Source organism: Saccopteryx leptura, chromosome 10 (assembly GCF_036850995.1).
Source record: "Saccopteryx leptura isolate mSacLep1 chromosome 10, mSacLep1_pri_phased_curated, whole genome shotgun sequence".
Lineage (NCBI taxonomy): Eukaryota > Metazoa > Chordata > Mammalia > Chiroptera > Emballonuridae > Saccopteryx > Saccopteryx leptura.
In genome coordinates this window covers 26045486-26073164 of record NC_089512.1, presented here as the reverse complement: position 1 = coordinate 26073164, position 27679 = coordinate 26045486, and the positions used below count along the sequence as shown (strand labels likewise).

Genomic DNA, 27679 nt, shown 5'->3' with positions numbered 1-27679 from the left:
GTTGGGTCCCCAGAGGATGTTTTCTGGGATGGGTCTTAACAAATAAAAGCTTCAGCTGTGCCTTGTGGTGAAACCACAGGCTATGCATCCAAGCATGATGCCATGGTCCTGTCTAGACGGTGTTAGGTGCGATTATGAGGTGGACACTTTGCACAGGTATACATGAAGGAGACATCCAAACAAACGTGGCATCTGCTTGTGCCGCAGACAGTGTCTCTGAGTGTCTGGACAGGTGAGAAGCTGCTTTACAACTGATGATGGTTTTCCAGATTTTTGTTGTTGTATGGACATTAGCAAGCATAGAAAAACAGAGGTTAGTAGAAAGAATGAGTTCCCGCTACCCACAGTGGACCACTGTTAAACATTTTCACATCTGCTCTGCTTTTATTAATTAAAAAAAAAAATAGAGAATAATCTCCTTGACAACTCCACTCCAAGGCCAGAACATACATTTGTTTGCATTTTTCCAGTTCACTTTTTAAAAATGTTTACATACAATATGTGTACCCAGGACAATGTACAATGTTGTGTGTTTTTAATTTACCTGTACGATATGAATCCATGTATATTTGTGTATTCCTCTACATTTTTAGACTCAACGTCTAAAACCTCTAGCTCATCCTTTTAGCTGCCACTGAATAAACACATGTTCAGTCATTGCCTTTCCACCCAACACCCAACATTTATGGCACCATAAAAGCACTTGTTATATCAGTCAAGTGATTGTTCGTTATGTGTGGGTGGCCATATGTATGTGTATAGATGTGAATTTTCTCTGCCACTCAACTCTGAGCTTCTCAGGATGTTGCCTTGTCTTGTTTTAACAAAGTGGTTCTCTGCATGATGACTCCATGCAGAATCAACAGTCAATGTGTTAAAAGGCAAAACGTGTTTGTTAAAATTTGATCTGCTTATTATTAATTTTTCCCCCTTGTAAAGAAACCTTAGGAAAGGCTGTGCGGCTGCATTTATCTGTTTGCTTCAAAGCCTTTCTACACTGCTCTTGTCGTAAATCTGCAGATCTCAAGCAATCGATATAACCTCACTGTTTGCTAGACAATCAGTAACTCTGATAGTATGAGGCCAGAGATGATGACAGTTAAGACACACATGAACTAAAAGCATTCTAAAGACTGACTTGCCAGGGTCGAGAAGCTTGTTTATGTAAATCTGGTGGCTTTCTGGCAAATCTGAATAAATATATACCACTACCCCTGACATTAATATTTAAAAAACAAACTGTCTTTTGTATGAAAACAATATTAGACCTTGATTTATTTTTTGAGAGTATAAATTCTGATTTAGGTTTTGAAGAATATATGTGAATCTGATTATTGTATAAAGAACTTAAAAATTCTCATATCATGATTTAAAACAGTAAACATTTTTTATATATAAAATTTACAGCACATTTCGTGGGCTGGGCTATGCAATAGTCTTTCACCTAATTTAACTCTCAAAATGATCATATAAGGTAGGTAGTATTAATAATCCCATTTTTCAGATGAGGAAAGGAGAGGCAGAGAAAAGTTTAAAATTTTGCCCAAAGTCAAACAGTGAAGAAGAGGCTAGCCAGAAATCTCACGCAGGCAGTAGGGTGTTACAGGCCTTCTTCTGAATCACAGAGAACAAGCTCAGGTTCTAAAGATAAAACTGCAGAGAAGGAAATAGAAAAACGGTGCCACTGAAGCGGCTTCCAAATTTTGCTATAATACAGTGGTCCCCAACCTTCTTTGGGCCACGGACCGGTTTAATGTCAGAAAGTATTTTCACGGACTGGCCTTTAGGGTGGGACGGATAAAATGTATCACGTGACTGAGACAAGCGTCAAGAGTGAGTCTTAGATGGATGTAACAGAGGGAATCTGGTCACGTTTTAAAAATAAAACATCATTCAGACTTAAATATAAATAAAACAAAAATAATGTAAGTTATTTATTCTTTCTCTGCGGACCAGTACCAAATGGCCCACGGACCGGTACCGGCCCGGTGGTTGGGGACCACTGCTATAATACAAGCAGCGTCTCTCTCATAGTGTGTCTCAAACCAAGAGCAAACCAATTGCGCGCACTCCAAGTAGACAAATTCCAATTGATTTGTTGGCGATGAAGAAAATCTGAAGTAGCAAGGTCAAACCCCAGACCCTCCCAACCTTCCCAGTTTTAATTCTTCTCTTCAGAAAACAGGGAGCTGTGCATTTGGTCCTGGCTCAAAGGCGGTGGCCCAGTTTGTATACACATGATTCAAGACAAAAATGACAATCACTCCCTGGGACAACTTTAGCCTAGAATGTGTGTCCTTTACACATTTTTAATTGGGGCACAAATATATTAACAGTGTGGTTATTTTGTACTTTCAAAATAATCTGTTTTGTAACTGATTCATATTTATATTTGGAATACATTTATTTCTGGGCATGAAACAGTTCATTTTGTTAAGCCATTTGACCTGAGGTGAGGTTGGCACAATTTCCCAGGACTGCTCCCAATTAATGCAAATTGAAGGTTAAAGGATAAATAAAATTCCTTTAACTTGGTTTACTAATATGTTATTTATAAATGGCTCTTTACTTGGTCTGTTTTTTTTCATTCAGTAACTATGTACAAATGAACAGTACAGAACAAATTAACAAATATATAATGTGTATTTTATTGCAGTTTTCATTTTAAAAGTTATTATTATGGCAAAAAATTAACATCATCTATCTACCTATCTACCTATCAATCTATCGTCTCTGCTGTCTTAGGTCTCTTCTAACCTTATGAGCCAGAGACAGGCTGATTGTATTGCAATGATAACCTACATTCTTCACCCTTCCCTGTACCTACTCTTTCATCATGCAACTCTACAGTTCTTCTCACTAAAGAACTTGAGTCTATTTTCTTGCCCCTTTGATTCTGATTTTGGCCATGTGACTTGCTTTGGCCAATGGACTTTTAGCAGGTATGCTGCCTGCAGATATTTAAAAAAATTTTGTTATGTTTAAGTGTTTGTTTGTTTTTATTCTTTGTGATCTCCATGAGAACATGCCTTATTAGACTATCATGGTTGAGAAACATGGAATGCAGTTAATTAATGTCAGTTGTCTCTTCCAAGGCCATCTTAGATCAGCCTTGACTAACCAAGCCCCATACATACGAAAGAGCTTGGGCATCATGAGCACAGCCACCTCGCTGACCTATAGCTGACCACAGATGCATTGGTGGTCTCAGCTCAAAGTGGAAGAACCACTCAGCCAACCCTCAGACTCGTGAATTTATAAATACCAATTGTTTCAAACTATTGAGTTTTGAGGTTATTTGTTACTATGCTAGGTAATCCCAAGTAATGCTATTATGCACTAGATCACTGATATAGGACAACCCCAACCAAGTTTACTCAAAAAAGAGATGCCCATTTAGAAGACGGTTTAAAATTAGATAATAAAATTCAGCAAATATTCACCAATTATGAGTTGTACCAGTCAAGATTCAACCAGGAAAATACAAACTGGTCTAACTAAGTATTTAAAGAGGACTACAATGCAAGGCATTGATTATACAGGAAGAAAAAGATGTGAAGGCAAATGGGAAAATGAGGCATCCAGGAACTCAGTGATTATGGAAATCCCTGAACTATAGGGAGAAAGAATAAAAATATTGATAGTGGAACTCTGGAACCAAGGTCAACTAGCAGAAACTAAAGGCTCAAAGGTCCTCTTTAGTAGGAGCTGAATGAAGTCCTAGAGGAGACCCAGTTGCCATCAGAAATACTGTCTGATGAGGCAGAGAGTGTGGGGAAGAAATATCCTGACTTCTCCCTTCTTTCAGCCTTTCATTCTCCCTTCAGAGTTTTCCAATGACTGAACTCAGATGGAGGTCAACTGACTCAGGAACCTGGACAGCACAACCCTCAGTGAGCAGCCTCTCAGAAATACAAGGAAAGGGCAAGAATAGGATCTGAGGGATAATAGGCAAATGCATCCTGATGATGTGCAAGATATTATGCAAGGTATGACTCAGTGCTAAGAGCTACATTCACAACAAAACAAAACAAAACAAACAAAAAATGAGAATCAGAACAGATATTGGGCTTGAAAGTAGCAACTGTGGGAACAAAGTGAAGGAAACACTGGGGAAACAGGAATAGTCTAGTTTGGCTTAGAAGGCTGTGTATTTGGGAGAAGGAAGCAATGAGGCTACAAAGACAAGAGCTTGAAAGAATTTGGTTTCCAATCCAATGAAAAATGAAATGGTTCTGAGTAGAGAGTAATATGCTCCAAGCTGGATATTAGGAATATTACCCTGATGGAAATTTGGGGGATAAATTGGAGGGAGACATTTTATCTGATTAAGACTAGGGGTTTTTAATCGAGGGCAGACCTCAGGGAATTCCCAACACTTCTGAACAAGCTGGCAGGAGTTTGTGTAAGCATTCAGTTTTCTGAGAGATGGTATACTGCTCTCACATGGTCTTCAGTGGAGTCCATGACCTTTGATTCTATAAAAATTGTAAGTGCTGGAAGCAGAGAAATGATTTAGAAAGTTTCTACAATAATTCTTTTAATGAGGCTCAAGAATGTGACAGTAGCAATGGGAATGGAAAGGACTCAACAGAGATAAACATCTATGAGGCAAATAGTCTGAGCAGTCCAGATGAATGTGAACAGCAATAAACAAGAGCAAGGGATTACTAAAAGATTTAACTGTGGGTTACATCCACCTGCTATTCCTTCTCCTGCCCCTATAAAGTGGAAGAAGAAACTCATGGTTCCAAGATACTGTAAAGATTTGCTAAACTGGAAAGTTCCAAGGTCAACACATGGCATAAATATCACCACTGCCCCCCTCCCATGTTCATCACAGACAGTTCTAATCAAACACAACCCTTCCTGATGACTGCTGAGTCCAAACACAATCTCCAAACCCTTCTCGAATAGCACCCTGGGAAGCTACTGCCTTTTTCTAGAATGACTTTTTATTTATTGTATTGACTGTTCTTTAGTTTCATAAGGATGAAAAACCAAGAACTGAGTATAGTTGGTAGAATGTATCCCATGCTAATATGATCTTTATATAAATATTCATATACATATTTCTCACATTTGAAGTCTTACTAATATAAAAATGGGCCACTACTTCGATCTAACCCAAGTCCCCAACACTTATTGTTAACTCAAAGCAATCAACACACAGAGATTTGAACTAAATTGAATTAAGGGGAGGAGGGAGAAACATCGCAAAAATAAATATTTATTCTATTATTGAATTATCATAGTAACAGGGTTTTTTCTTTCTTTTTTTCATTCACTTATTTCATTTAATCATTTAACAAATAATTGTCAAGAGCCCACCATAAGCCCTGGCCGGTTGGCTCAGCGGTAGAGCGTCGGCCTGGCGTACAGGGGACCCAGGTTTGATTCCTGGCCAGGGCACATAGGAGAAGCGCCCATTTGCTTCTCCACCCCACCCCCTCCTTCCTCTCTTGTCTCTCTCTTCCCCTCCCGCAGCCAAGGCTCCATTGGAGCAAAGATGGCCCGCGCGCTGGGGATGGCTCCTTGGCCTCTGCCCCAGACGCTAGAGTGGCTCTGGTCGCGGCAGAGCGACGCCCCGGAGGGGCAGAGCATCGCTCCCTGGTGGGCAGAGCGTTGCCCCTGGTGGGCGTGCCGGGTGGATCCCGGTCGGGCGCATGCGGGAGTCTGTCTGACTGTCTCTCCCCGTTTCCAGCTTCAGAAAAATACAAAAAAAAAAAAAAAGAGCCCACCATATTCTAGGCATAGGTTCACATACAGAAAGGTTATACAATGTAGTGGTTAAACTTTGAACACAGTACCAACGTTACCTGGGTTTGCATTCTCACGCCTTATAATCATAGTAACGTTTTAAAATCAGCATATGTCATCACAATCAACTCTGAGTGTCTTCATTGTTTGATAAATTCTTAACTCAAATTATAGACAAGTAGGTATATAGCATTACCATGAGCCATTATCTTGTCAAAGTATGGTGACCCTTGGGTTGGTATTTGAATGCCATTATGGTGGTTTTCTAACTTTGGGATACTTTCCATCAAAAGAGGTGTCATTATTAAAGTTGCTTTCTCTACAGGTTCACAATAAAAACAGATTCAGATAAGCCAATCTTTTTTTCTACTTAAAGTTTTGATCATCAAAAAGATAATTACTGTCCATAGCATTGTGAAGACACCCTGTTCATCTTAACCCCCAAACCTGAAGTTTGATCTGTTAAGTTCCAAACAAAATAACTTTTAGAAAATTATCTATATACAAACGTATTCCCAGAAAAAAAAATTAAAGTAAAAAAACTTCCAACAGTAATTATTTGACCAAGACTGTCAATAAAAAGTATGTTTTAATCTGTAACACATGTACACATATATGGATTGTGTAGGTATATCTAACTAAAACAAAAGTTTTATAAAATAATATTCTTATTTATGTGAGGCACTTTGATATTGTCTATTCCATTCTGTATCCTATTATATCCTTTTTTAAATACTATTGCACTAAAGAAAAGTTAGTAATGACCAGCTAAATTGATTTCATTACCCACTAAATAGGGCCCAACCCACAGTCTGAAAAACACTACTGTGTCAAAATGACTCAAGTACTTTGACTTTATTCACCAATGTAAACATATCCACAAAAGACCAATCCAGAGCAACTTAGCAGGGGGAAAAAAAAATCTCTTGGCTCTCTCCCTAGTATCCTGGATGAAGCCAAGGTTTGCTGAGCCAACTTTTGTACTTGGTGGTTGACAATGACCGAAAACTGAAAGGTAGAGATCAAATCCTCACTCTCCTTCTCAACACATCTCTTCCGCTGGGTAATTTATACCGTGCAGGTATCAAGCTATTCAATTTTGCTGTCATTTACTGTTCTTTTTCCAACAGCAATGGAAACACAGGATCGGCTTGCTGTCGTCTCTCTTTGGTAGAATTAGATTATTCTTCCTCCTGTCCCTTTAAACAAAGATGGCATTCATCACTCCGGAGAGCCACCCCCGGAGGATCTCCAAACAAAGCGTAGCTGAATCTGGGCGTTGAGGTTGTCAGTCCAGATTATATACCAGAATAAACTTGGTAATGGTTCTTTTGACCAAGTGAACACAAGTAGAATCAGAGCAACATAATTAACAGTAAAAACAAACAAGTAAACAATAAGAGACTCTATCTCTCCAAATTTCATGGTAGCTACCAAAAGAAAGCTACTTATGACAAAAAAAGAAAAAAAAGAAGAAGAAAAAAAAGAAAATCCATTTCCTCTTTCTAAAAGGAAAAAGGAAACAGACACTACAAAATCATCATCTCAGAGATCCTTTGGTGGCTTTCTTGCCAGTATTCTCCGTCCTGAAATATTCTTTCTTACACGGGACTACTTCGACATTCATCTGCTTACTGTGCACCTGCCGAGACCACTGCTGCCCACCCAGCTAGTAAAACAACAGTGAGTGCATCCAAAGCCTGAGTTGAACACATTCTTTTTTTTTTTTTTTTTGTATTTTTCTGAAGCTAGAAACCAGGAGAGACAGTCAGACAGACTCCCGCATGTGCCTGACCGGGATCCACCCGGCACACCCACCAGGGGGCGACGCTCTGCCCCTCTGGGGCATCGCTCTGCCACGACCAGAGCCACTCTAGCGCCTGGGGCAGAGGCCAAGGAGCCATCCCCAGCGCCCGGGCCTTCTTTGCTCCAATGGAGCCTCGGCTGCGGGAGGGGAAGAGAGAGACAGAGAGGAAGGAGAGGGGGAGGGGTGGAGAAGCAAATGGGTGCTTCTTCTGTGTACCCTGGCCGGGAATCGAACCCGGGACTTCTACACGCCAGGCCGACGCTCTACCACTGAGCCAACCGGCCAGGGCTGAACACATTCTTTGACTCAGAATCTCTACTTCTCAGGATCAATGATTATGGCTATATGGAAGATTCAGTGACAAAGATGTCCATATGCTGTTATCCATAATGGCAAAAAACTTAAAGGAAATACTGTTAAACCCTAAAAGTGGTAACCTTTGGGTATTTGAGTTACTGGTGATTTAAATTTTATTCTGTATTTTTACCCATAGTTTTCAAGTTTTCTAAAATAAAAATAAGACAAAAGGTTTGAAAATAATACATCTATGGTTGATATTAAGACACCAGTGAACCTTCAGGTAGAAGGTTTTCACCAGGACAAAGTATGAAGATGTCCAGTTATGCTCAGAGACACACTTATGGGAGTCCTAGTGCCCACATTTAAGTTTGCCAATGGTGAAATGAAGACAATAATAACACCTAATTCATAGAGTTGTGTCTATAACAGTGCCTGGCACATCTTGGTATGATGTAAATATTAGCTGTTATTATTATTATGCTGACCCAGGAAATTGAAAAATATTTATCTAGTTCCCTGCTGAACCCAATGCAAAGGCCCAGGAAAATATGAGTTTGTTCTAAGTTCCCCAAACTTACTCTCTACTTTTGGAGAATCAAACTGGGACATAAGAAAAGTTTGGGGGTAATGGGTAAGTTCCTTATGTTGAGTGTCGTGATGTTTTAACAGTGTATACATATGTTCATTTAACTATATATTTTAAAATTTATATTCATTTTATTTTATATTAGTTAGATCTTAATAAGGCTGTTCTAAAATCAAGAGGAAGTAGGAACTTTTTTAGACTAGCAATTCTAAGAGAATTTTCCAACAACAGCCCAACACCAAAAAACATTAGAGTATACTTTAAGTAGGAGAAAAAAGGTCCAGGTGGGGCTTGAAAATACAGAAATAAATAATGAGCAAAAAAAAAGAAAGAAAAAAAAAAGAAAAAGGAAATATGCAGCAAATCTAAATGAATATTAACTTTTTCACAATAATTGTAATGCCTTGGTTTTTAAAACATCTGGAAAATTAAAAGATAAGTACTGATTAGAACATTTTATGGCAATATTTGAAAATATCAATGAAATGGATAAACCACCTAAAATAATTTTTACCAAAACAAGAAAAAGTAATACAAATGTGAATAGTCCTCTTCTTATTAAAGAAATGGACTTGGTACTTAAAACATTTCATCACAAAATATCCTCCAGTCTTAACCTGCTTCATTGGTGACTTTTTCCAAACACTTACGGTTACATTGTTCATTCAGAATATAAAAAAAGATATCATGTCTCAACTCATTATATGAAACTCATCTTATGAGGCCAGCACAGCCTGGAGGCCATAACTCAACGAGAATATTACAAGAAAAAAAATTACAAACTAATCTCTCTTATAAATTTAGGAGAAATATACTAAAAATATATTAGCGAACTGAATTCTGAGATATTTTATAAAGTATAACACATTATGAGTAAGAGGGATTTATTCTAGAAATAAGGAGGTTGGTTCAATACTGGAAAATCAATCAATGTAAACCATTCTATTAAAGGAAAATGGAAAAGGAGCATATAATTATTTCAGTGGATGCAGAAAAGCATTTATATGAAAGCATTTATATCATTCAAATCTATTTATGATAAAAATGCCAGCAAACTGGGTTCGAAAGGAAATGTTTTCAATCTAATAAAACCCTATAACAAAAAAAAATCTTACTTAATAATGAATATTGAAACCTTTGCTCTTAGACTAGGAAAAATTCAAAGATACCTGCTATAATCAAAATTTGTGCATACCTGTTGGTTAGTGGGCTACAAATTTTCTCATCATGGCCACCATAAGAAATACACTATATGTCATGATTCAATGCACAAACACACATAAATGTGAAACATACATTTTAGTAAATAATGCCCTTACTTTGTGCAGTGTCTTCTAATATTTTCTCTTCTGTTCTGTTCCAGCCTTCCCACATTCCATTCTATTAAAAATGGCGCTCACTCACTACGATGGTTTCATGAGTCACTGATGTGTTATGTTACAACTAAGTTTGGGAAATGTACATGTTCCAACACAAGGTTCCTGACAAATATTAGGCACTCGATAAAAAGTTACTGGATGAACAACGGTATTATATACATTTTGCATATTAACCTGATCTCCGGCTCCTTATTAGTGTCTAGCCTTGTTTTCCTTTATCCTCTTGTCTTTTCTCTTTCCTAATTGATGTGAACTTATTATAGTGTATTTATCTTTCTAAATTGTCATCATCTTTCCCAGAACAAGCCCTTAAAAGTCCAGCTTTCAAAGTCACGCAGTAAAAATGTCAGGGCATAGCGAGGGGAGAAAAGAGTGTGCCAAGGCACTGGTGACACTTCTCTAGGAACGAGAGAGGCCCAATTCCTGTAACAGAGAGACTTCCTGTCCCCTCACAGTAAGGCCGCCTGCGACACCATCGTGCCCGAGAGCAGATGACAACGGCGACTCAGAGACGGGAGGGAGCTCACCTCTCACCTTACGGGGAACCATATATACTCTTGCTTTCCATGAAGTTCTCTTGCATTTCCGACAGCTGGGAGAGAGCTAGCCAGCTCATTCTGAGAAACACAAAGACACTTTTTGAAAGAAGAACAAAGGGTCCTGCAACTGACAATGAAGCGTGGTGTGAGCATCTATGTGCATCGCTGTGATAAAGGAGTTCACGGTCTTGAGTTTCCTTTATCTCTCTTTTCAGGGTGTAAAGTCTTTCTCAGGTCATTGAAATTGTGTATCTACAGCAGAGCTAGCAAACATGTGGGAAGAAACCAGTCCAGGCATGTGAAAATAAACCTTATCTTTCTAACACAGGAACGAATTTCACCTCAATGAAACTTTTATTTTAAAACCTTCTCTCTGGTCCTATGGAACAAAACTTTCCCTACAAAGGGTCTTAAAGCATTGTGGGCAGACTGCCATCCTAGCTTACCTTCCACACCCAGAGAAAGAAAGACATGTCCTGGGCCAAGCATGGTGGTCCAGTTTGGTAACCCTGTCCTTGTGAGGACAAGGTTGTGGGTTAAAGAGGTATGTGAACGTGACTGGTCATTCCTTTAGCCAAAAAGGGTCATAAATGACGAGGAATTCAACAGGGCTGAAATGAATCATTCTTCCCTAGGAAATGAATCCTAAGTTTTGTTTCTGTGTTAGCTCCAAGAGAGCATGAAAGCTCCCAAGGAAATCACCAAAAATGCAAACTAAGATTTCCACGCACAGATGTCTACAGGAGTATCTGCTTTATTTAGTATGGCCTCAGAAGCAGTCTGTAAGTTCCACACTGGGGGGAATACTTTACAAAAGTAATTGTTCAGCCACTAAAACGAATACTTTACAAATTCACAATGTGAGAAAGAATCACAATAAAATGTAAATTGTAAAAAGATGAAAAATTTTACATGCAAAATATGAATTTAATCACACTTTCTAAAAACATATATATATTATATACATATATATATTATATACATATATATATTATATATGCACAGAAAAGGATTTGGAAGAAATATTCCAAAATGTTAAGAGGAGCTACAAACATCAGCTCACGAAACTGAGTGAATATTAAGTGCTTCCTCCGCAGTTACCACTCTTCCAGCTAGAGAAATGAAGGCTATTGTAAAAATATAATAATGCAACTCTTTACAAATTCTAGTTTGTTCATGGATCGATTCATAACTATCTGGAAACTATTCATTTTCTCTTTAATGACAACCTCTGGACTCAAATTTCTAACAACACAGAGAACAAACAGGAACGCTGGATACATCAGTGAGTTTCATGTACAGTAAAAGTGAAATGTGGGTTCTTAGTGTCTGGACATTTTTGTATGAAGGAAGACCAACTTAAACAAAATTACTAGTTTGTTACCTATTTTTTTCTTTTTTTTTCTTCTTTTTTTTCTTATTATTTATTCATTTTAGAGAGGAGAGAGAGAGAGAGAGAGGAGAGAGAGACAGGGGGGAGGAGCTGGAAGCATCAACTCCCATATGTGCCCTGACCAGGCAAGCCCAGGGTTTCGAACCGGTGACCTCAGCATTTCCAGGTCGACGCTTTATCCACTGCGCCACCACAGGCCAACGTTACCTATTTTTTTCATGCGGGTTGTGTGCACTAATTTAAAATTCTACTTTCTTTTTTTTTTTTTTTCTTTTTTCTGAAGCTGGAAACGGGGATAGACAGTCAGACAGACTCCCGCATGCGCCCGACCGGGATCCACTCGGCACGCCCACCAGGGGCGGTGCTCTGCCCCCCAGGGGGTGATGCTCTGCCCATCCTGGGCGTCGCCATATTGCGACCAGAGCCACTCTAGCGCCTGAGGCAGAGGCCACAGAGCCATGCCCAGCGCCCGGGCCATCTTTGCTCCAATGGAGCCTTGGCTGCGGGAGGGGAAGAGAGAGACAGAGAGGAAAGCGCGGCGGAGGGGTGGAGAAGCAAATGGGCGCTTCTCCTATGTGCCCTGGCCGGGAATCGAACCCGGGTCCTCCGCACGCTAGGCCGACGCTCTACCGCTGAGCCATAAAATTCTACTTTCTAAGTAACATGAACGACTTCGATGGCCTAGCTGAAAGTCCACACAGTTCACAGAAATGTCACACACACTCAGACATTCCCACAACAGAATTCCCTAGTCCTATAACAGCTAATGTCGCCCAGCTGGCTACGGGCCAAAGTGAGCAATACAGTCGTCTGCACGCTATTTGAAAAGGAAATGAAGGCAGTAGAAAGAAATGAGGTTGCCGCGTTTAAGCCAGGACCGTAGGATAGCAGTAACTAGTTTAGCAGGTGCGCCAGTGCCCAGGAGAAGAAGGTATCTTCATTTTTCACGCGGGTTCTAGTGACTGTCACTTTCCTGAACCACACTGGTCAGCACGGTGTACCATCAAAGGCTCACTGTGGCACTGGCAGATACAGAAGGAGAAAGACAGGTTAATCTGTTTTAGCATTTCTTTCTCTGACTTTATGTATTTGACAGATAATTCTACTCAGTAAAAAAGAAAAGCAAAGGAAAACTATAAAACCTTGTTACTAGCAAGCCACTTAATTATGAAGCTTGTTTTTAATCCTTTAATTTAAATAATAATATAAAAACCTCAAAATAAGCAAGTCCATGAGACAAATTGTAAATACCGAGATTTCGATAACAAAGCTACTAACCTCTATCTCTTGCTAAGCTCTGTTGAAGTTTTTAAAACAATTTCTCAGTAATGTGGATGGGTCCACTACCTACAGTATGGCAGTCTTATGAAAGTTTCTAAATAAAGAGTTTTAGAGAAGCATTACATGCTATATCACAAATTAGACAGAAACATGTTGACTTTGGAAAGACGCACGAGGCATAAAGAGTCATTAGGACCTACCCATTGGGCTTCCGGGTCTCTGGAGGAAAGGTAAATATATATTTTCAGCATCGTAGAACATCCTCCAGTCCCTTACGCAAAGGCATCTACTACTGGTTTTGGAACTGGTACGTGGGTCATTGTGAAGACACACTGGAGGGGGGAGAAGGGAGTCTGAACGGAAGGGGGTGGGGTGGGATGAAGGTTGTGTTCTGTTTGGGTTTCAGTTCCCAGAGAACAGATTTCAGTGTGAGTAAAAGGGAGGGAGCCAAACTTCAGGCTGAATAAAGACCTTGGTTGGGAATCAAGATTATATGCTCCTACGGCTGTGAAGACTTCCCTGGCTTCCACTCCTCTACGTCCCCACCCCAGGCAGCACCAAGCCAGCTACAGGGAAGCTCCAGCCGGTTCTCAATGATTTCGGGGAGGATCCCCCAAAGGCTCCAGATCCAAGGGTGAAGGCTTTCTCTACCAGTTCACGCTGACATTAATAAATACACGAGTAAATCAATAAATACCAGGACTGTGAAAGCGCTTGCTCAGAGCAGAATGACAGCTAGTCAATACAGAGGGAACAATGGAGTTAAAAAACCATCAATGGATGTTAAACCTCATGGGTAAAAATCTGAAGAGGAAAATGGTATTTGTACAGTCTCAAGGTATTTCCTCTCAGATGACATACCCATTTCCAAAGAAGAAAAGAGTAACTTGACAATGGGGAGAACCTGCCAGACAGCATCTTAAGTACATGCTCAAAACCAGCATCACCGATAGTGAAATAAACTGAACTCGTGTTTCCTGATATGATGCATTGAGGACACAAGATCATTACTGCTGTAATCCTTCCAAAAATTCTCCACCTGAATCTAACATCGGGGAAACATCAGAAATCCCAACTGAGAGGCACACTGCAAAAGAATCGGCCTGTACCCTCCAAAAACGTCAAGGTCAAGAAACACGAAGGAAGACTGAGTGTAGTTTCAGGAGAAGGAAGACTAAAGAGACATGACAACCAAATGTAACATGATAGTGTTGAATGGACCCTGACTGGGGGAAGACATGGCTATCCAGAGCCTTAGTGGACCATTCACAAAATTTGAATACAGCTTGTCCATTAGATAATGCCATCATACCAATGTTGAGTTTCCTGGGTTTGATAACCATACTGTGGGTATCGAAAACACTGTCCTTGTTCTAGGGAAATACATGGTGAAGCATATAGGAGTGGGGAGGGGAGCAAGGTGGGGAACAGAGATTTAATAGTACAGAAACACCATTTTTTCACCCTGGAATTTCTCCCCAGACCTATCAGAGAGCAGGGCCACCGGGGGTGAGGTCAATGGGGAGGTAGGGCTCAGTGCATTCAACTGAAGGGAGAAGGTATACACCCACCCACCACCACACACACCATACACACATCCCAATACACACACACACACACACACACACACACCAGGAACAGCCGGGGGATGTGGGTAAATTTCCATAACCTCAGCAGTTTTACTGTCCACAGGAGTCTGGCTTATCCCAAAGGCTCCTACAGTTTACGTTATGACCAGCATTCCTGCTTTTCAGGATGAGGGCACTATTGGTGTTTCTCATCATTTCTTTCCTTTTACTCATTTGTCTTGAAGCTCTAACTCTGATGACATCTGTCCCAGGAGTCTATGAGCGTGCCGAGTGGGACGAGATCTGTCTCCCAGGCCCTCTCACACTACATGCCCACTTCAGGTCTCTCGAACACACTGCACGGTAAATAGAACCTGCTGCTTGGGTCAAGATGTCTAGTGCGTGTGTATAGGTTAGGTTGCATTTGCTAGCACATTTTTGCAACTTATATGGCAATCATTGTCTGAATGAGGCCATATGGGAATAAAGTGCTCTTCTTGATGGCGGTCAGCTGCAGGTTAACCAGTACTCGATGAATTCATGGGAAAAATCCACATATAAGCGAACCTGTGCAGTTCAAACCCGTGTTGTTCAAGGGTCGACTGCATTGATTCCACTTATAGTTCATTAGCCCCCCACCCCCACCCCATGACAGACTGTCTGTCCTTTGGCAGCACATGCAATATTTTGCCATTTGAATAGACTTGAACGATATGCATATTTCCATACACTTCTCTCACTTGTTTCTGTCACTTGTTTCTTTTTCTGAAAACTTCCTACATCAGCAACCACTTCCGCTCATTCTTTATCCCCTTGTCTTGTTCAGTTTCCTTTACAGCATTTACCACTCCCTGAAATCAAGGATGTATCTGCTTGTTCCTTTTTGTCATTTGGATCTGCCTGCTAGAACGGGAGCCTGATGGGATCTGGAACTGAGTTTTGCTCCCTGCTGTATCCTTAGCACAAAGAACAGTGATTGGATCCTGGTAAAAAAACTCAATACATACTTGAATAGTAAATGAATGAATGCTTTCCACATCTCACTATTGGATTATTGATATTTTTCTTATTGATTCATAAGAGTTCTGCATGTAGTAATTAAATAAGCCTTCATTTCACATTCGAGTTACTAATATATTTTCCAGCATGGTGTTTATTTGACATCGTTTATCTCTCTCTCTCTTTCTATACACACACACACACACACACACATTATTTTTTTGCCATAAAGAAATGTTTAATTATTATATATTTAAACATAAGAGACCTGTCCTTTATAGCATTTGAATTTTGTGTGTTGCTTAGAAAGGCCTTACGCATTCCAGAGTTATTTTAAAAAACTCGTCTGGTACTTTCATGATTTGTTTTTATGTTGGAATCTTTGATTCATCTGGAATTTATTTTGGCATAAGTAGTGGCCATGTATTCAGCTTTGTTATTTTTTTTCCGAAACAGTTCACCAGTTGACCCAAAGAATAATCCATCCTTTTCTCATTGTTCTAAATGCCATCTTAATCATATACCAAATTCCCATAAATATTTACATTATATCTGATCTCTCTTCTGTTCTGCTAATTTGCCTGTGTATTCCTGTGTTGATACTGGTTTATCTTAATTTCCTTTGCTTTGTAGTGTATTTTAACATCTGAGTTACATGGGGACCTCCTCTTTATTCTCTTTCTACTACAATTTTCTTGTGAATTCTCATAGGGTTATTTTTCCATAAAAAGATCAGAAGCCATAGAATCAGTCAACTCTCCTTCCAAAAAAAATTATCTTACTACTTTATTGAGATCAGATGATTTTATAGATTAATTTAGGAAGAAAAGACATCAAGACAAGAACCAAGATCTCCTGACTCTAAAATGTTCTCTATGCACTCTTGACTTCCTTACATACACAAATAAGATCGAATATTCTTCAATGGGAAGAATGAAGACAACCCTTATACAAACACTAAAATTAAACCATCTTTTTCCAGTTATCTCTAACTGGGAAGCAAACCACACCAAAATTTAATGGCTAAACACAACCATTTTATTACCTCTCTTGGCTTTTGTGGGCTGGGAATTCAAGCAAGGATCTATTGGATGATTCCTCTGCTTTTATGTACTGTTAACCAAAGATACTCAGTAATAGCTGGTGGCTGGTCTGGTCTAGAGGTAGTCACACACCTGACAGTGGCGCAGAGATGACAGGAAGGCTGAGCTCAGCTGGGATTATTTCTAAGAGTACAGAGATGTGGCCTCTCTGGCACAGCAGATTTGGGGTAGTTGGAATCAGCGATGGCGGCTCAGGACCCAAGAGCATGTGTTCCAGAGAACACACAGGGAGGCTGCGTGAATGTTTACGACCCAGCCTCAGAAGTCACACAGTTTCTCTTCCATCATACGCTGTTGGTCAAAGTGGTCACAGGTTCACCCACCTTCAAAGGGAGAGGACATCTATCCATCCTCACCTCTGGGTAGGAGAGAGTCAAAGAATTTGACCATGTTTTAAAACCACCATACCTTCTGTTAGCAGAAACCTAGACAATTTTCTCATTACAGTACTTTAGTTACTCGCGGACTTTTCAGCAATCTTCTACTTCTCTCATTTCTGCCTCTGGAAACACTGACATGATGTAGAACTGGAAAGTATTTAATTTTTGAAATGAAATTTCCAGTTGAGTTTCCTTCTTTGCCCAGGTAACAAGGGGGCAGCCACCCCCTGAGCATGACCTTTGCTGTCTCTGCCCATTCTTTCTGCTACCTGCTCCCGGCTACCTGACCGCTTGCTGCTGTCTACCCAGGGGTGGCAGGGGCAGAAAAACTTAACTGTAGTTATCTGTTTTAAAAACCTCATTCTTTGGCAGCCATTTTGCAGAAAGATGGAAAGGAAATTAAAATGAAAGCAAATGTTTTCAGAATTACTTGTGAAACTCAACCAGTCATTAGAAAGGACACCAGAACTAGCTGTTCTTTCTACCCAAATAAGGGGCCTTATTTCAAAGACCCGTCAAGACATGACCCTGTGCACTTTCATAAATCGTCCTTGTCTCTTCTCAATCCCAGTGACAAAAACATTTATTGAGGATCTAATTTTATATATGTTTGTTATTATATTTAACCTTAACAGCAATTCAAGGGGAGGGGGGGTGGTTATGCCCATATTTATAACCAAAAACACTGCTGTTCAGAGTGATAAACAGAATTGTCCAAGCGTCGCAGAGCTAAAACGTCACATAGCTTATTTCCCCACGTCCTCGCAAAGCAGAATGTAGCCCCCTTTCCAACAGCATCAGTATCACCTGGGAACTTGCTGGAAATGCAGACCCTCAGACCCCAGCCCAGACACGCTGCATCAACAGCAGACTTTTAACGAGACTCCCTGGGTGACCCACATTCATTGTCAAGTTTGAGAAGCTCTGTTCTGGATCCGGTTTTGCAATGTCCTTGAGTACTGGAATCCCGGATCTGAAACATACTGATGCCCGAGTTCCTTTTTCCTTTCTCAGTTTCAATTTAATCGGTCTGGAGTGCAACCTGAGCATCAGGGTTTGTCAAAGCCCCCCAGGTGGTCAGAATAGACAGCAAAGCTATTGTAGAATCACTCCGTATGTACCTCACTTGGTACTAAGCTTATCCTATATCTTGTATGATTGTTTATCACCATTTTCATATATGTTCTGTGTCTCCCCAACATGAATATATTTTATATATCAGTTTTCTTTCCGAGGTACTTTCTTGCACAAAAATAAGTCCTCAGTGACATTTGCTGCTACTGCTGTGGTTAAAAATGGTGGTTTAATTGCTCTGCTATGGGCTTGGGCATCAGTATTTTTGAAAAAGCACCTCATGTGATTCTTTTGTGCAAATCAAGGTTGAACACCACTGGGTTGGCTCCTATCGCTCCAGCTGATGGTTGCTATGGAGAAATTGGGGTGGAGGAGGGCCAAATGTTCTGATTTTTAAAAATGAAGTTTAAAATCTAGACTTTTATAATGTGTTGTTCAACAAATTTATAGTTTTGAAAAAAAAAACACCAAAAAATTGTGTGCAAGTAAAACAGACCACATCTGCAGACTGCTTGTGTGTGTATGTGTGTGTAGTGTGTGTGTGTGTGTGTGTGTGTGTGTGTGTGTGTGTGTGTACCTGTGAAGGGATATAGAAAGCTCAATAGATTTAAGGTCACTCACTTGACAGTTCATGACTCTTCAAAGTCTGATTATTATAAATGCCACTGCTACCGCTGTTTGGAAAAAAAAACACACCACATCGTTGCATAACCACCCTAGCTTTAAAAAGAGTCATTGTATGATTTCTGTCAATGTGTATAACACACAGCCCAAACTAGAGATTGTCAAGGCTTGGATAATAATAGTCTGTGCCTAATGTTCTGTTCAATGCAACGCCTAGAAGTGCCAACAGAACTGGGGAACAACAAGAGGGGGCGCGAGGCATTTTGATGTTCTGAAAAGAAAAGCATTGTGTCAGAGCGAGGTGCTATTGTCTTGATTTTCACCCACTGTCTGAGCACTGTTTAGCAATGAAGCAAACCCAAGGAAAGCAGACCCAAGAAGAAAAGCTGGGACCAGAAATAAAGGTGTGTGAAAAAAAGCGCCATAGCCAGAGGAAAAGTTTCCCATCTGGTTTCTGCACTGCTGATAGCTCCGTAACCCTAGACCTGTTTGCCTGAACTAATAAGCACTGAGAGCTTCTACTGAAGCAAATGCAGGGGGTTCAAGTATGGGTGGGGGGCTTGAGCCACACAGCTGATGATGTTTTGAGCAAAATGGATGTTGAATTTGCTGGTGCCAACACCTTTTGATGATGATGATGATGATGATGATGATGATGATGATGATGTGTGTGTGTGTGTGTGTGTGTGACAGAGACAGAGAGAGGGACAGATAGGAACAGATGGACAGAAAAGGAGAGAGATGAGAAGCATCAATTCTTTGCTGTGGCACCTTAGTTATTCATTGATTACTTTCTCATATGTGCCTTGACCGGGGGCTACAACAGAATGAGTAACCCCTTGCTCAAGCCAGCGACCTTGAGCTCAAGCTGGTGAGCCTTGCTCAAACCAGATGAGCCCACGCTCAAGCTGGCAACTTTGCAATCTCAAACTCGGGTCCTCCGCATCTCTATCCAACACTCCTTCAACTGTGCCACTGTCTGGTCAGGCACCTTTTGATGACTTAACTGGAAGGTGCAAGATGACAGATGGCCCCCAAATCTAACATCAACAGCCTATATCCTTGCATTTGTCTCATGATGATTATGGAGCCGGAGGCAGTATCAGCATCAAAATAAATAATAATAATGATGATGATGATGGTGATGGTGATGATGATGGTACTACCACTGATAATAATAATAATAATAATAATAATAGATATCATTACCAGATGCTTATGATGAGCTGTGCACTGTGCTAAATGTCTTACATGTCATATCTCATTGATTCTTAACACAATGGTCACACTGATCATTTTAAACTATAAGTAAGATCTTATTCTCCTTGCTTTAAAACCTTTTTGTGGGTCCCCTTTTAAGAGGCAAAGGCCCTTACAAAGACTGCAAAGCATTACATCCATCCACTGTCCACCTCCCTTTTCTACTCATTATCTCTATGACCTCACCTGCTACTCTTCCCCTCTCCTCATCCATCCCATCTAATCTCCAGAAACTTCTGCTGCTCCTCAAACATGAACCCTTTGCACTGCGTCCCCTAGGTGGGAAACTCTTCTCCCACATGTCACAAGTGTTCCTGGCACCTTCTCAGTGACGCATTCTCAGATCAATCTGTTTCAAATTGCATCTTCCCATCCCTACACTCCTTTATTCCTTTATTCTTTCCAAAGCACTTACCGCCTCTGACATCCAATATTTTACTTCTGTATTTCTTTTACTGTCTCTCACCCACTAGACTGTAAGTCTCCAGAAAGCAGAGGCTCTCTTCTATTTTGTCCATTGTTGTATCTTCAGTGCCTAGAAAAATGTCAGGCACATAGCTGGCACTCAATAAATATTTTTACAATGAATAAATTAATGAATTCAATCCTCACCAAGATGGGGGCTATAATTATTTTGCTTTAACAAATGCTGAGTATGAAATTTACTTAAAAATATTTTTTAATTAAAATATTTTTGTATTGATTCTTTTAGAGAGAGGAGAAAGTATTGAGACAGAGAGAAAGAGAGAGAAAGAAATTGATTGATTTGTTGTCCCACTTATTTATGCATTTATTGGTAGATTCTTGTATGTGCCCTGACTGGGGATCGAACCCACAACCTTGGTGTATTGGGACGACACTCTAAACAAATGAGCTACCCAGCCAGAGCCTGAGTATAAAGTTTAAAAACTGTTGCATTTTGATACCAAAAGTTATAAAAATTCATGACCTACTCTGTTGCCATTTTAACACTTTTGGGCCTTTTTTGGGAAATGATTAATGCAATGGTTAAAATCTAAAAGTGGAGCTATTTTGGGTACAGTTGGGACTAGAGTAGTCAGTGAGAAAATGAGGGAAAAACTCCCAAGTTAATGACTTTTGTTTGTTATAGTTAGAGTACTTCATTTTTAGAGCAGTTGATACTATTTTTGAATGATCGTTTATTTATTGAGGAGATGGGCCTTCTGAAGTATGATGGTGACAGGAAATAAATCAAGGTTTAGCAAGACATCTTTCCTTGGGGTGAGTAAGTCAAGGGCCACTTTGGATCTTTAATTGCTTAAGAATTTCATCCAGTGAGCGCCGGCCACAGGAATTTAACAGTCCAACGACATCGGAGGACATGACCAAATGTAAGGCACACATCCTCAGGACTCTCAAAGGCTTCTGCAGAGAATGCACTAACTCAGGTTTTAAGACCACTCCAACATTCCCTTATCCAAGAACAAACTGGATGGAATTCAACTGTGCCACACACAGGATGCCTGAGCGGGCTGGATGTGCCTAAGCCTTGGGGGCACTCAGTGAATATTAAGCAATCTCGAGCCTGAGTTTTCAGTGGGTCAAAGTGCTCAGTCCATAAGCCATTCATCTGTATGGTCATTGGCCAAACCAAAGTGAAGTTCAAGGGAAAAAAAAAAAGATGAACACGTTTTCTCTGGAAGAAGAAAAGAGAAGAAAGAAAGAAAGAAAGAAAGAAAGAAAGAAAGAAAGAAAGAAAGAAAGAGAAAAAAGAAATGTTTCAAATACCTTTTGAAAATTGAAAAGAAGACACATAAGCAGAAAACAGGTTTTGGCAACTAAGTAATGAGCTTGCTGTTTTTTAAGTCCATAGAACAATTTTAAACACAAGAGATCCGTTGGTGTCTGGACATTGTAAGCTCACTAATTGCGAATAATAAATTTTAGGATTTCCAGAAAAATCATGTACATAGATTTTGCTAGTGGAAAAGTCTAAATTTCTATGCCAAGATTAAAGGAATTAAAAAAATGTAGCATCATTCTGTCTTCTAATATACAGAAATACCTTAAACAATTTGAGATTATTTTCCATTCCTTCCATAAATCCTTAATTATCTATTTTGTTACTAAAAATGGATAGAGACAGGGAAGTAACATAAAGTTTAATCCATGTATCCAGAATAGCTGCTTGAACTGCAAACATGCAAATTCCACTTAAGCCTCAATGAAAGCAAATCAATATTGTGTTCAGTTGTAAAGACCTTGTACTCTTAACGCAGATGATTGTTTATTTAGGGCTACTTGGCAAACCAATATTTGAAAAGCATATGATGGTAGAAAAAATAACCCAGGGAGGAAAAAGGAAGTTTTGGAAATGGTAATAGAAGAGCATGAGTAAAATGTGCTGAGACATATATCAGAGCTCAATTACACTGAAGTGTTCCTATCAGTATCCTGATGTATTACAACCGCCCGATGTATTATTGGAGTGTTAACTTGATCGTGCCAACCAAAGTAAGGTAATGTAGTGTTTCAGAATGAAAGGAAGTCACTTTTCTAAATGCCTCCTATGGGTCAGGTGTTTCATATTTTAATAATAGTAGCTAATATTCAATAAGAGTCTTTGAGATAGAATTTGCCACAAATTATTCCTAACCCCTGCAAAGATCATATTGAAGTAGGTGTTGTTATCCTCATTTTACAGATGAGAAACCTAAGATATGGAAAGGTGAAATAACTCATGTCACATTACCTATCTAGTAAGCAAATCAGAATTCAAACCTAGTCCTGGTTTAGGAGCCCAAATCTTTCTGCTTTGTCAACTGCCTGAAAACAAGACATAGTAATTGAATGTGACTTATGCTGCTCCCCAGGAAAAGGGCTACTGATAGTGTTCATGGGACAAATTACAAAGATGAAAACAAGCAAATAATTAGCCACTGCAGGTTATTCCCCTTTTTTGTGTGTGTGACAGAGAGAGAGACACAGAGAGGAACAGATAGGGACAGACAGACAAGAAGGGAGAGAGATGAAAAGTATCAATTCTTTGTTATGGCACCCTAGTTGTTTATTGATTGCTTTCTCATATGTGCCTTGACCGGGTGGCTGCAGCAGACTGAGCGACCCTTTGCTCAAGCCAGCGACCTTGGGCTCAAGCTGGTGAGCCTTGCTCAAACCAGATAAGCCTGTGCTCATGCTGGTGACTTCGGGTTTCGAAACTAGGTCCTCCACATCCCTATCCAACACTCTAACCACTGTGCCACCGCCTGGTCAGGCAGTTATACCTCTTATAGCAAACAGTTAAAAAGTAGGCCTTGAAAAGCTCTACGGATATATTTTAAATACTTTTAAAACATGTTGGTGTTGCTTCAGAGAAATAACAAATAGACAAATTATATCACTTAGCAGTGAGACAATAGCTCACATATAAATGTCTATGTATAAACATACATATTTTCCACACCAAAATACCCATTTGCCCTAATTTTATTCACTCTAATATCTTATTTTCACATATGGATAGAATGCACTAGAAGTGAAGTATTCTTCATTTCTATCAAATTAGAGCTAAATTCTTTCACTTAAAAACATATTTCTAAGCCCTGTGTTTATATAAAAAAAAATCATTTACCTGCCACATATATTAGCCTGGCCAATTTTTATCCAGAAGAATTCTTTCCTGCCTTCTTCACCCAGAGTTACTTGAAGGAGTACAGCAGGCCCTCAGAGGGCCATTGCATCAAGTTCATTCCCTGTGAACCTGAAAGTGCTCAGGAGCGTGCAGGAACAGGCGGAGGGCAGACAGGCATTCTCTCTGCCCATGTTTGGAAGCTGACATGCTGCACAGTGGAAATGATGAAAGCCACAGAGTTTGCAGCCAACTTTGTGTCACTGGACTTTATAAAAACAAACCAAAGCTTTTCAACTGACTAGAACTGCTTAAACAACATAAATACGTGCCTGCTTGACAAGGTCTCTGGACGGTTTACTTACTCCTCCGGCTGTAGATAAGATACTTTGTAAAGAGCAAATCCTTGAACAGCCATTATTATAAAACTGATTGTTACTTTGAGAATCACAAAGAAATGTGGCCATGGTCAACAAGCGGATCAATTAGCACATGGGGAGTCTAGAAAAATTAATTAGATTTTCTTAAAGAAACCTTAATTCTAGTTTTAAGAGTTTGAACTTCAAAAGTTTAAATATTATGTGGTACAATCACTTTATAGGAGTCTCACCTAATAACACAACTTCTACTTTTTATGCCTCACATTTTCTCCTTAGTGGCAACTTATTTTTATAAGGAATCTGGAAGCTCATAAGAAATAAAAATTCATCTAGAGTTTATTTTTCTCCTCATCAGCAATCTAAGTGCACTGGCAAAGCAAAATAAAGAAACTTCAAGTACCTTTAGTCATACTTGGTAAATTTAGAAAAGGAGGAAATAAGCTCTAATAAGGGATATCTTGGCCTAAACCACATTTATTGGCTAAAAAACCTGTGTAATACATTGGGAAAATCAGAATTATTTGTTTACTTGGCTAGTTCCAATATTAATCAGTTGGGCTAGCTATGAGTTATTTGCATATTAAAACTGATTATTGCCTTTTTCAAACTAAAAAGCAAAACATGAGTGACAAGTATAGGTATACTTAAAGTGGGATGAAATACTTAAAACTGGAACTGTCCTTGGAAAATCAGACCATGGAATTATAGCTGCAGAGTCTCACTCTAATCCAGATGTGTCCGTCAATGCAGAGATTAGCCCCAGAGGACAACTCTAGCTAGTTCCTGTTTTTTGACAGTAGCGAGATACACGATGTCTTAATGGGACATATTGGATCAAGTACCCTTGAGTAAGAGCTGACTCTATCCATACCGTCCTAACTGTAGCCATTATCACACCTGCTGGTAACTTGGACAGAAGTGCCAATCTAGATCAGAGCTGGGTGAATTAAGCAAGCCCGAGTTCCTCTTCCACTTCACCTTTACCCTCATGCTTGGGGAAAGTCATGGCCAAGTGGCTGCAAGGGTGGCAGTGAGAAGCCAAAGCCAAGCTCTGCTGCTTGCTTGCTTTGCCCATATTTTTGCCCACCAGACTCTCTGTCTTCTGAAAGCATGTGTGCGCTGATCTCATGAAGGATTCAGAAGTTATTGATACTGCTGTTGATCAGGTCTTCAGGGCCATATCTATTTTGCCTGCAACTACCACACTATAACCATGTCCAGAGCACCAGTTTTCAGCCAGGGACTGAGGATATAAAGCTGACTCAGAGGGAGAAGTTCTCACTTTCAAAAAAACTTTCAGCTTGTTGGGAGGAAGGGCATGGAACTACAGTATTCCAGAACAATGAGAAAGGGTAAGGGAAGAACTCAATGAAGAAGGAGTGAGCATTTATTTGCACATGTGAGGAGATCAGTGAAGCCTTCAAGGTCAGAGAGATGGTTCAACACTTGGTCAACTCAGAGAAAGAAATGGGGAAAACACTTTCATATGTTAAATTAAGATTACTGTGCAAACTGCAGCCAAAGGAAGAAATCCTGTGGTCTTTATCCACCACATTGGGATGATCAGGGACAAGAAATAACTATCCCTTGGGTTTATTTCCTCCTAGGGGACATACCACCACTCAAGCTTGATATATTCAATTACTGTATAGAATAGAAGCCTAACCTTAGGATTGGGTTCTGACTGACTACTGGGGTGTTCAAGCCATGCTATGCCATTTAGAACTGAGAAACAGTGGATAAGTTGTTTGAGTTCCTGTTTTCTCATCTGCAACAGGGATACTAAGGCACAAAACACGCTTTGAAGATTTCTTCCTCTGTTGGATATTTTGAAGGACTTCCTTCAGTAATACAACTATATAGTTCACAACAAGCAAAATGTTTGAAGTTCTGCTGGGCTTTCAGGAAATCTCAGAAGAGGTGTGATAAACAAGAAGAGTGAATGGTGAGCAGAGTAGTAAACTGCTACTGACCTGGAGCCATATGTTGAACTAGTGCTGGGATCAGAAGCATCGCCTGAGGCTCAGTACAAAGAGGGTGTTACATACAAGATCTACTTAAGCTAAAATCCTTAAAGGGACCAGAATAACCTCGGGCTAGCACAAAAACAGCTGGAGAGCTGTATTTGTTCAGTAGATGAGTTTACTGATCCCTGATAGGAGATAATAATAATGTTTAACAGATGCAATTGCTTAACAACTTATAGAATCTTTCCTATACATTATTTAATTTGATCCTTATACAACTCCTATAAGGTAAGCCAAAGGCAGTGTACCACTAATAAGACATGAATTACCAGAAAACTTCATGTTAATTATAAGCCAAAGAGTAGATACAATGGTTCATAGAAGGAAGGGTATGCTGTGGATACCCAAAAGTTGAGAAAAAGTTGATTGAATCTGCTACTACCAGCATCGATGGAACCATCCACAAAAACGGAGTAAACGGTTTCAGCCTCGCCACGTCCAGTTTCCTTTCTTCCATGTATATCTGCCCTTTACTATAGAAGCCAATAAAAGTTGTGATTCAGCCCTGGCTGGTTGGCTCAGCGGTAGAGCGTCGGCCTGGCGTGCGGGGGACCCGGGTTCGATTCCCGGCCAGGGCACATAGGAGAAGCACCCATTTGCTTCTCCACCCCTCCTCCCCTCCTTCCTCTCTGTCTCTCTCTTCCCTTCCTGCAGCCAAGGCTCCATTGGAGCAAAGATGGCCTGGGCGCTGGGGCTGGCTCCTTGGCCTCTGCCTCAGGCGCTAGAGTGGCTCTGGTCGCGGCAGAGCGACGCCCCAGAGGGGCAGAGCGTCACCCTTTGGTGGGCAGAGCGTCGCCCCTGGTGGGCGTGCCGGGTGGATCCCGGTCGCGGGCGCATGCGACAGTCTGTCTGACTGTCTCTCCCCGTTTCCAGCTTCAGAATAAGAAAAAAAAAAAAAGTTGTGGTTCAACACACTGCTGATGGCCACTGTTATCACACTGTTTGCCTGCAATGGCCAAGAATAGAAAATTCACATACACCTGAGCTGGCAATGTACAAGCACTGCCCACTTTGTAGGTACAGGAACAACTGTACGCCTCTAAGCAAGTTTAACATAACACTTAAGATCTGGATCATCGTTTCAGAAGTTCCCTGATTCCACCCTTCCATTTTAAAGTGGAGTGTGGAAAGTTCAGAGAGGACAGATCAGATTATAACCAGCGATCATGTATTAGTCGAGTATATCAGGCACTGTAAACATGATGTTGAGATTCCTTTCCGCTAATCATAATCCTATAAAGACAGGAGCACTGGCCGACACAGACAAGTGCCCACGCAGGAAGGAGAGGGAGAAAGGTGGAGTGGGAGGAACAAACGAAACCCTATCTACCACGTGAGACACGAGGGCAGACCCTTTGCCTGCTACATCTGATTTAATTACCATGAGTCCGTCATGGGGTTTTATTCTCATTTTGCAAAGGAGGAAATGGAGATTGAGCCATGCATCCCAGGCTCGATGACTAGGCTAGGTGGGAGAGCTGGGGTTTGAAGTCGGGTATCTCATGGCTTCAGAGCGCCTTTTATTGCACATGGCTTCCACAGTGGGGAGTCAGGCATTTGGGGAACAGCTGCAGAAAGGAAGGATGAGCAAAAAATAAGTAAAATCTACTTCCATTGGAAGAGGTTAAAA

General features: G+C 40.3%; 1 protein-coding gene across 12 annotated transcripts in view; it reads right to left on the bottom strand.

Annotated features, from left to right (window-relative positions):
- Positions 1–27679, bottom strand: part of THRB (thyroid hormone receptor beta) — a 396484-nt gene that overhangs the window by 224790 nt on the left and 144015 nt on the right. Inside the window, exon 1 of one of the 12 annotated variants that reach the window (XM_066351973.1) lies at positions 23646–23690. The exons of the other annotated variants lie outside the window; for them this stretch is intronic. The gene's annotated coding sequence lies outside the window, so the exon portion shown is untranslated. Of the gene's footprint in view, positions 1–23645; positions 23691–27679 lie in introns of those variants that run through there. 12 annotated transcript variants of the gene reach the window in all.